General features: G+C 36.5%; 1 non-coding gene across 1 annotated transcript; it reads right to left on the bottom strand.

The window, feature by feature from the left end:
• Positions 1-2549: 2549 nt before the first annotated feature.
• Positions 2550-2656, bottom strand: LOC114906672. Its single transcript, XR_003796488.1, has one exon. It is a non-coding gene; the product is annotated as a U6 spliceosomal RNA (small nuclear RNA).
• Positions 2657-7192: the final 4536 nt, after the last annotated feature.

Genomic DNA, 7192 nt, shown 5'->3' with positions numbered 1-7192 from the left:
AATGGAAAACCAGTATGCCCTCATTTTTATATATATATATATATATATATATATATATATGATTTTTGTGTTCTACATTCCTTTATGTAGATCCAACTTTCCAACTAGTGTTATTTCCCTTTTGCCTGAAGGACTATAACATTTCTCGTAGGGCAGATCTGCTGGTAATGAATTCTTTCAGGTCTTTATGTTCAAAAAAGTCTTTATTTGCCTTAGCTTTTGACAGATATTCTCAATTGATATAATATTCCAGTAATTTAAAGATGTTCCTCCGCTGTCTTCCACCTAATATATCTTTTCCCCCCTCTGGCAGATAAATAGGAGAAAATATTTGTGATCTTGGATGAAGGAAAGCTTTCATAGATACAGTACAAAAACACAATCCAAAAAAGAAAAAAAAAAGATATATTGTACTTCATCAAAACTAAGAACTTCTGCTCTTCAAAAGACATGGTTGAGAAGATGAAAATATAAGCCATAGACTGGGAGAAAATATTTAGAAATCACATATCTGATAAGGATTTGTATTCTGAATACATAAAGAACTCTCAAACCCAATAATAAGCAGACAAGCAACCCAACAAAAGAATAGGCAAAAGTTTTGAACAAACATGTCACCTAAAAAGACATATAGCTGGCAAATAAGCACATGAAGAGATGCTCAAAATCATTAATCATTAGAGAAATGCAAAAATCACAAAGAGATATTACTATTACATATTAGATGGTCTAAAATGCAAAAAAGTCTGTCCATATCAAGTGTTGATAAGGATGCGGAGCAACTGAAACTCCCATATACACTGCTGATGGGAATGTTGAATTGTACAACTGCTTAGAAAACAGTTTGGCAATTTTTTATAAAATTAAAACTATGTCTACCATATGACCCAGTAACACCATTCTTAGGTATTTACCCAAGAGAAATGAAAGCTTATGTCCACACAAAGACTTGTGCATAAATGCTTTATTTGTAAAAGCCAAAAGCTAGAAACAACCCAATTATCAGTGAACGTGTGAATGGATAAACAAATTAGTATAACCATAAAATGAAACACTAGTTAGTAATAAAAAGAAATGAATTACAAGCAACATGAATGAACCTCAAAATAACTATGCTGAGTGAAAGAAGCTAGATAAAAAAAGAGTACATACTGTATAATTCTATATATATAAATTCTAGAAAATGCAAACTAATCAATAGTGATATCAAGTAGATCAGGATTGACTGAGGCTTGGGGCAGGGTAAGAGAAACGGGAGGATAACAAAGAAGCACAAGGAAATGTTCAGTGATGATAGATATGTTCATTATTTCTTGTCATGATACAGCAATGGTTTTATGAGCGCCATCGCTTATCAATGAAAACATCAATTTATACACTTTACATAATGCAATCTATTATGTCACTTATATCTCAATAAGGCAGTTAATAAGAAACAAAAGCCAAACAATGATACCATTTCAGACCCATTAGTTTGACAAAAATAAATACCAAATGTTGGTGAGAATTTGGAAAAAATAAACTTTTACACTGGTGGTGGGAATATAAAATGGTACAAACACTTTCCAGGACAATTTGACAACATATAATAAAATTTAAAACAGTATTTTAAGATTCAAAAATTTGACTTCTAGTGCTATAATCTAGAGAAACTCTTCACACAAACACCAGGATATGCAGTAGCTTGCTGGGCAGTATGTGACCACTGGCTCTCTGGGTGAATATAAAGTTCTGTTTTCTAACATTTCAGATTTCTCAGGTGTGAATACACTGGGGATGATTTCTAGCTCCTGACATTAGTGATTGCAGAGTTAAGAAGGGACACATAAACCAAGTAAATGTCCATCAATAATGGAATGGATAAACAAATGTAGTATAATTGTACAATGGAGCATACAGATGTATCTGAAACATATAACATTGAGAGGAAAATGCCAGTTGCCCAATATGTACAGTGTGATACCATTTATGTAAATCTAAAATGATAGAAGGTTCTTAGTTTAATTTTTTTAAACATCTTTATTAGAGTATAATTGCTTTACAATGGTATGTCAGTTTCTGCTTTATAACAAAGTGAATCAGCTATACATATACATATATCCCCATATCTCTTCCCTCTTGCATATCCCTCCCTCCCACCCTCCCTATCCCACCCCTCTTGGTGGTCACAAAGCACCGAGCTGATCTCCCTGTGCTATGCGGCTGCTTCCCACTAGCTATCTGTTTTACATTTGGTAGTGTATGTATGTCCATGCTACTCTCTCACTTTGTCCCAGCTTACCCTTCCCCCTCCCCGTATCCTCAAGTCCATTCTCTAGTAGGTCTGCATCTTTATTCCCGTCTTGCCCCTAGATTCTTCTGACCATTTTCTTTCTTTCTTTTTTTTTTATTTTTAGATTCCATATATATGTGCTAGCATACGGTAATTGCTTTCCTCTTTCTGACTTACTTCACTCTGTATGACAGTCTCTAGGTCCATCCACCTCACTACAAATAACTCAGTTTCGTTCCTTTTTATGGCTGAGTAATATTCCGTTGTATATATGTGCAAAAATATGGAACACTTCACGAATTTGCGTGTCAGCCTTGCGCAGGGGCCATGCTAATCTTCTCTGTATCGTTCCAATTTTAGTATATGTGCTGCCGAAGTGAGCACCTTAGTTTAATTTTTGACACAGCTTATTAATAATACCTGAGACACCTCTGCTTACATTTTTTCAGACTCTAATCCCCTCAAGACAGGGGCCATCTCTGCTTTTGTTTTTGTTTTAATTGCTGTAGAGTTAATAAACCATCTTTCAGTGGGTGACCCTGTAAAGCAACCTTTATTTTGGATGGGCTTCTATAATTCTTTCCAGTCTCTTGACTCCCAGATCTTGTAGCAGCTGCTGCAGTTGTAGTTATAGCTATGTGTACATTTCTACATGTACTCGCATAGAGTGTAGAATCAAGTTTATATGAGTTTTGTCATTGTATTTGAGTTTTAAATTCATTTTTCCTTTGGATAGGAATAAAATTCTTTAACCTAATAAGCAAAGTATTACTATTGCCTTCTCATGAGCCAAATATAGGAGTCTTTTAATTTGTTTACAGTCTGAAACTCATGATGACAAAATGTATCTTTGTATTTTCTATGTTTACTACATCTGTTGTCACTATGCAGTCTGCGTTTGTTGAAAGCACAAAACATCTTGTTGCATTAGAAGCAAAACAGCATGACATACAATGTCGGTTCTGATTTAAAATTCTACCGTTTTTCAACTTATCTTCATTAGTATGCTAGTATAATCTTTATTTTTTTTTAGAGGAAAGAGAAATACATTTTTACCTATCCATATTTGAAGTATTTCTTACAGAAATTAGATTAGACAGAAATATAGAAAGCATCAAACCACATTATAGTTAGAATATAGCTCCACTGCCACAAAAAGGGAAAATTAATAAATTTTACTTCTCTGATGAAGGAAGACAACTGTTGGTTGGATCAGCTAGTGATATCAGTAAACATCTACTTAATTAAGTGCGTATTTTGTATTGCATTAGAAGAAGGCCAGATCCTATTGTATTCTCTTGTAGGGAAGGCTGCTGTTAAAACATATTTGCTCACAGTATAATAGTGTTTCGCCACAGAAACTGTAATGTTATGATCAATGGCCTATTTTACAAGCACCTAGTCATTTAACACATCAATATGGTGGGTCTACACAAAGGTGAGTGAGACACAGCCTGCCCTAAAGAAATTTATAAGCTAGCAAGGAGAGGATGTACATAACAAATGGCAACATAATGATAACAGTTGCACAGAGATAGAAACAAGAAGAGTACAGAAAAAGTTCAGAAGAGAAGTAATGATAGCCACCATGTATTTATTATTTATGTGCCATGTACCTTACAAGGGTGATTACTAATACTAATACTCCAATAGTAATACTCACAGATGTGAATTGGATACTTACTATGTGCCAGGCACTAATACACGTGTAGGGGATCACAGTATGCCACCCCAAAATATGCCATTTTGGCATAGGGATAATTTTGAGCTGAAGGCAATTGAGAAACATCAGATGCCTGGGAAAAAAAGCTCTCTGCCCTCCCCTTCATGTGCCTAAAAGCAGGCTCTGTATCTCAATCACCTTCAGTGAAGCTGCTTATCAGCCCAGAGATTACACTGAGAGGAATCTACACAACAAACCTGATGGAAACAACCTTTATCTTCCATTAGTTTCCCCCATATATTTACCTTCCCACAGACTGCTGCCCTTGGAAGCTTAAAACTCTTTTCCTTTGTCTTGTCCCTTCTCTACAAATTAATTGTTCTTTGTTAAGATGCTATAGTTATCCCTTTGAGTTACTAATCACTAAACTTTTTTTCCCTCCCCTACACATGTAAGCTGGTAAATGCTTTTAATCCTCATGAAAATGCCTTCAGGTTATAATTATTCCCATTTTATGGAAGAAACAACTGAGGCTTCAGAAAATTTCTGAAACTTACCCAAGGTCATCTAGCTAGTAAGTGAATGAACTAGGGTTGAACGCAAATTTGTCTGAATTCTGAGTTTATGCTCTCTGAAGTGGCTTTGGGTCTTGTCTTCACTATGCCAGTAACTCACTGTGTCAGCTATCTATCACAGGGAAGCAAAGTGCCCAAAATTTACAGGATTAAGACAATAATGATGTATTATTGCTCCTGATTCAGTGGGTTAGCCGGTCAGTGCTTCCGTTGATATGTCCTGAGTCACTCATGCTATTGCCGTCAACTAAAGGCTCAACTGGGGCTGCCGTGTCCAAGGTGGCCTCATTTACATGTCAGGTCCTTGCTGTGGGCTGTGGACGAGAGCCCCTGGACTCACCTCCATGTGGCCTTTCATCCTAGCTTCTTCACAGCACGATGATTCAGCACAGGGGTATCAGGGTTCCAAGAAAGCATGCCCCAGTCCATGAAGGCTGATCAAACCTCTGCTTGTGTCACATTTGCTAATGTCCAATTGATTGAAGCAAGTCACCTGATCAAACCCAGAGTAAGTGCGGGAGGAGACTATACTAGAACCTGGATACCAGGAGAAGATGTGATTCATTGGGGGCCATTAATGTAACAATCTACGACATTTATCACATGACTTTAAAAAATCCTCAGAAACTGGGCTCTTCATCTGTAAAATGAGATGGAACTGAGTTACCTCTGAGGTCCTTCTATCACTTGTGATTGGGAAATAGATAGAGGGCATCCTCTATAAGCATCCTTCCTGTCAGCTCCATAATTCCTTGACATGCTGCTCACTAACTTCCTCTTTTCCCTCAAAGAGGACCTTCCTAAATCTTCTAACAGTCTCTTCACATATCTCATTATGATCCTTATTGTCTACCTTAACTTAGGGAAAAGAAAGAAGAAAAGGAAAATGAGAAAAGTAAAAACTAAAGCACTATAGTGCGATGCTTCTAAAGCTGTGCATTGTAGGCCACTGAAGATCCCTGTGGAACAACGGGGTGAGGAGGGAGGGGGGAGTGGGTCTGTGGATGGGGAGGTGGGCTTCAGAGGAAAAAGTCCTGAAACAATTTTGTTCATCCACTTTCATCAAATTTGAAATGTAAGGTTAATTGTTATTTTCACAGTGATCCTATCACAGGTGACCCTTGAACAACAGCAGGGGTTAACCCTCATACAATTTATAGTTGGCCCTCCATATCCAAGGTTCCTCCACATCTAGGGATTCAACCAACCACAGACAGTGTAGTACTGTAGTGTTTACCATTGAAAAATGTCACCCTATAAGTGGATCCATGCAGTTCCAACCGGTATTGTTCAAGGGTCAACTGCATTTTCTTTCTTTTTTTTTTAAATTTATTTTTTATTGAAGTATAGTTGATTTACAATGTTGTGTTAGTTTCAGGTGTACAGCAAAGTGATTCAGTGATACATACATATATCCGTTCTTTTTCAGATTCTTTTCCGTTATAGTTTATTGCAAAATATTGAGTATAGTTCCCTGTGCTATACAGTAGGTCCCTGTTGTTTATTTTATATATAGTAGTGTGTATATGTTACTCCCAAATTCCTAATTTGTCCCTCCCTCCCACCTTTCCCCTTTGGTAACCATAAGCTTGTTTACTATGTCTGTGAGTCTCTTTCTGTTTTGTAAATAAGTTCATTTGTATCATTTCTTTTAGATTTCACAAATAAGTGATATCATATGATATTTGTCTTTGTCTGACTTACTTCACTTAGTATGATGATCTCCAGTCAACTGCATTTTCTTAATGAGCATTGCCTTTTTAGTATAGGTGGGAGATGGAAGAGTGGTGAGTAGGGAAGATGTCTGAGCAGATCCTTCCAAAAGGTTAACTTTTCAGCAATGTTTAAGGTACGCTGTTGTCTTGACAGTTGTTAACATTGTGATGAAAGGCTGTTAGATGAGGCAGTGGGGAAAAGCTAGACCTTAACACAAGGAGCGGGTAGCCGAAGGGTCTAGGTCCTTTTACTGTGCTCATAGCGTGCTCATTCTCCCACTAACCAGTGGTGTGGACCCAGTCCCTAAATCTGGCTTCAGGCATGCTTCCTTTCAGTTTCTGAAGTTGTATATGTTTGGATAAACATATTCTGCAAGTACCATTTTAGCTGGTTCATCACTGCTGACATTAAGTTAACAGCATTTTCAGGCTTGGCTAATATTATCTCACATTGTTTCCAAGCTATTGAGTACATTTGTAAATTTTGCATTTTTTCATAGTTACTGTTTTATTGATCCACAATTCATATAAATGGGTCAATGACTCACAAGTGGTTCGATGAAAATAGTGATATAAATGCTCCAACTTAAAATAATGTCATAAATATAATCAACAAACTCCAATTTAATTTTTACTGTGAGTCTGTAAAGGTCGGTACAAGTGAATCTGTTAGTGATGATTTCTGACAAGTAGTTGAAAAAGAAAAGTTTGATTTGGAACTATAACGAGCAATATCTGAAAATTGGATTTTATTGGACCTGTGATCTGTTTAAACCTCCCCAGGACAGTCTATTATGTAACTTTGTTAAATAGTGGGATGAAGACATTGAAACACTTGTCATTTTTCAAATCAGAGTGACCTCCCTGGTAAATTTATTGTGTTTCTTCAAGGAAAGCATAAAATAATGCTTCCCATTACATAAATTATGAATTTTACACCTCAAGATAGAGAAAAGACCAACCTAAA

The sequence above is a fragment of the Monodon monoceros genome, unplaced genomic scaffold (assembly GCF_005190385.1).
Source record: "Monodon monoceros isolate NGI ecotype Baffin Bay Population unplaced genomic scaffold, NGI_Narwhal_1 Super_Scaffold_22, whole genome shotgun sequence".
Lineage (NCBI taxonomy): Eukaryota > Metazoa > Chordata > Mammalia > Artiodactyla > Monodontidae > Monodon > Monodon monoceros.
The sequence above is the reverse complement of the archived record's forward strand: the minus strand, read 5'-3'. Positions and strand labels throughout refer to the sequence as shown.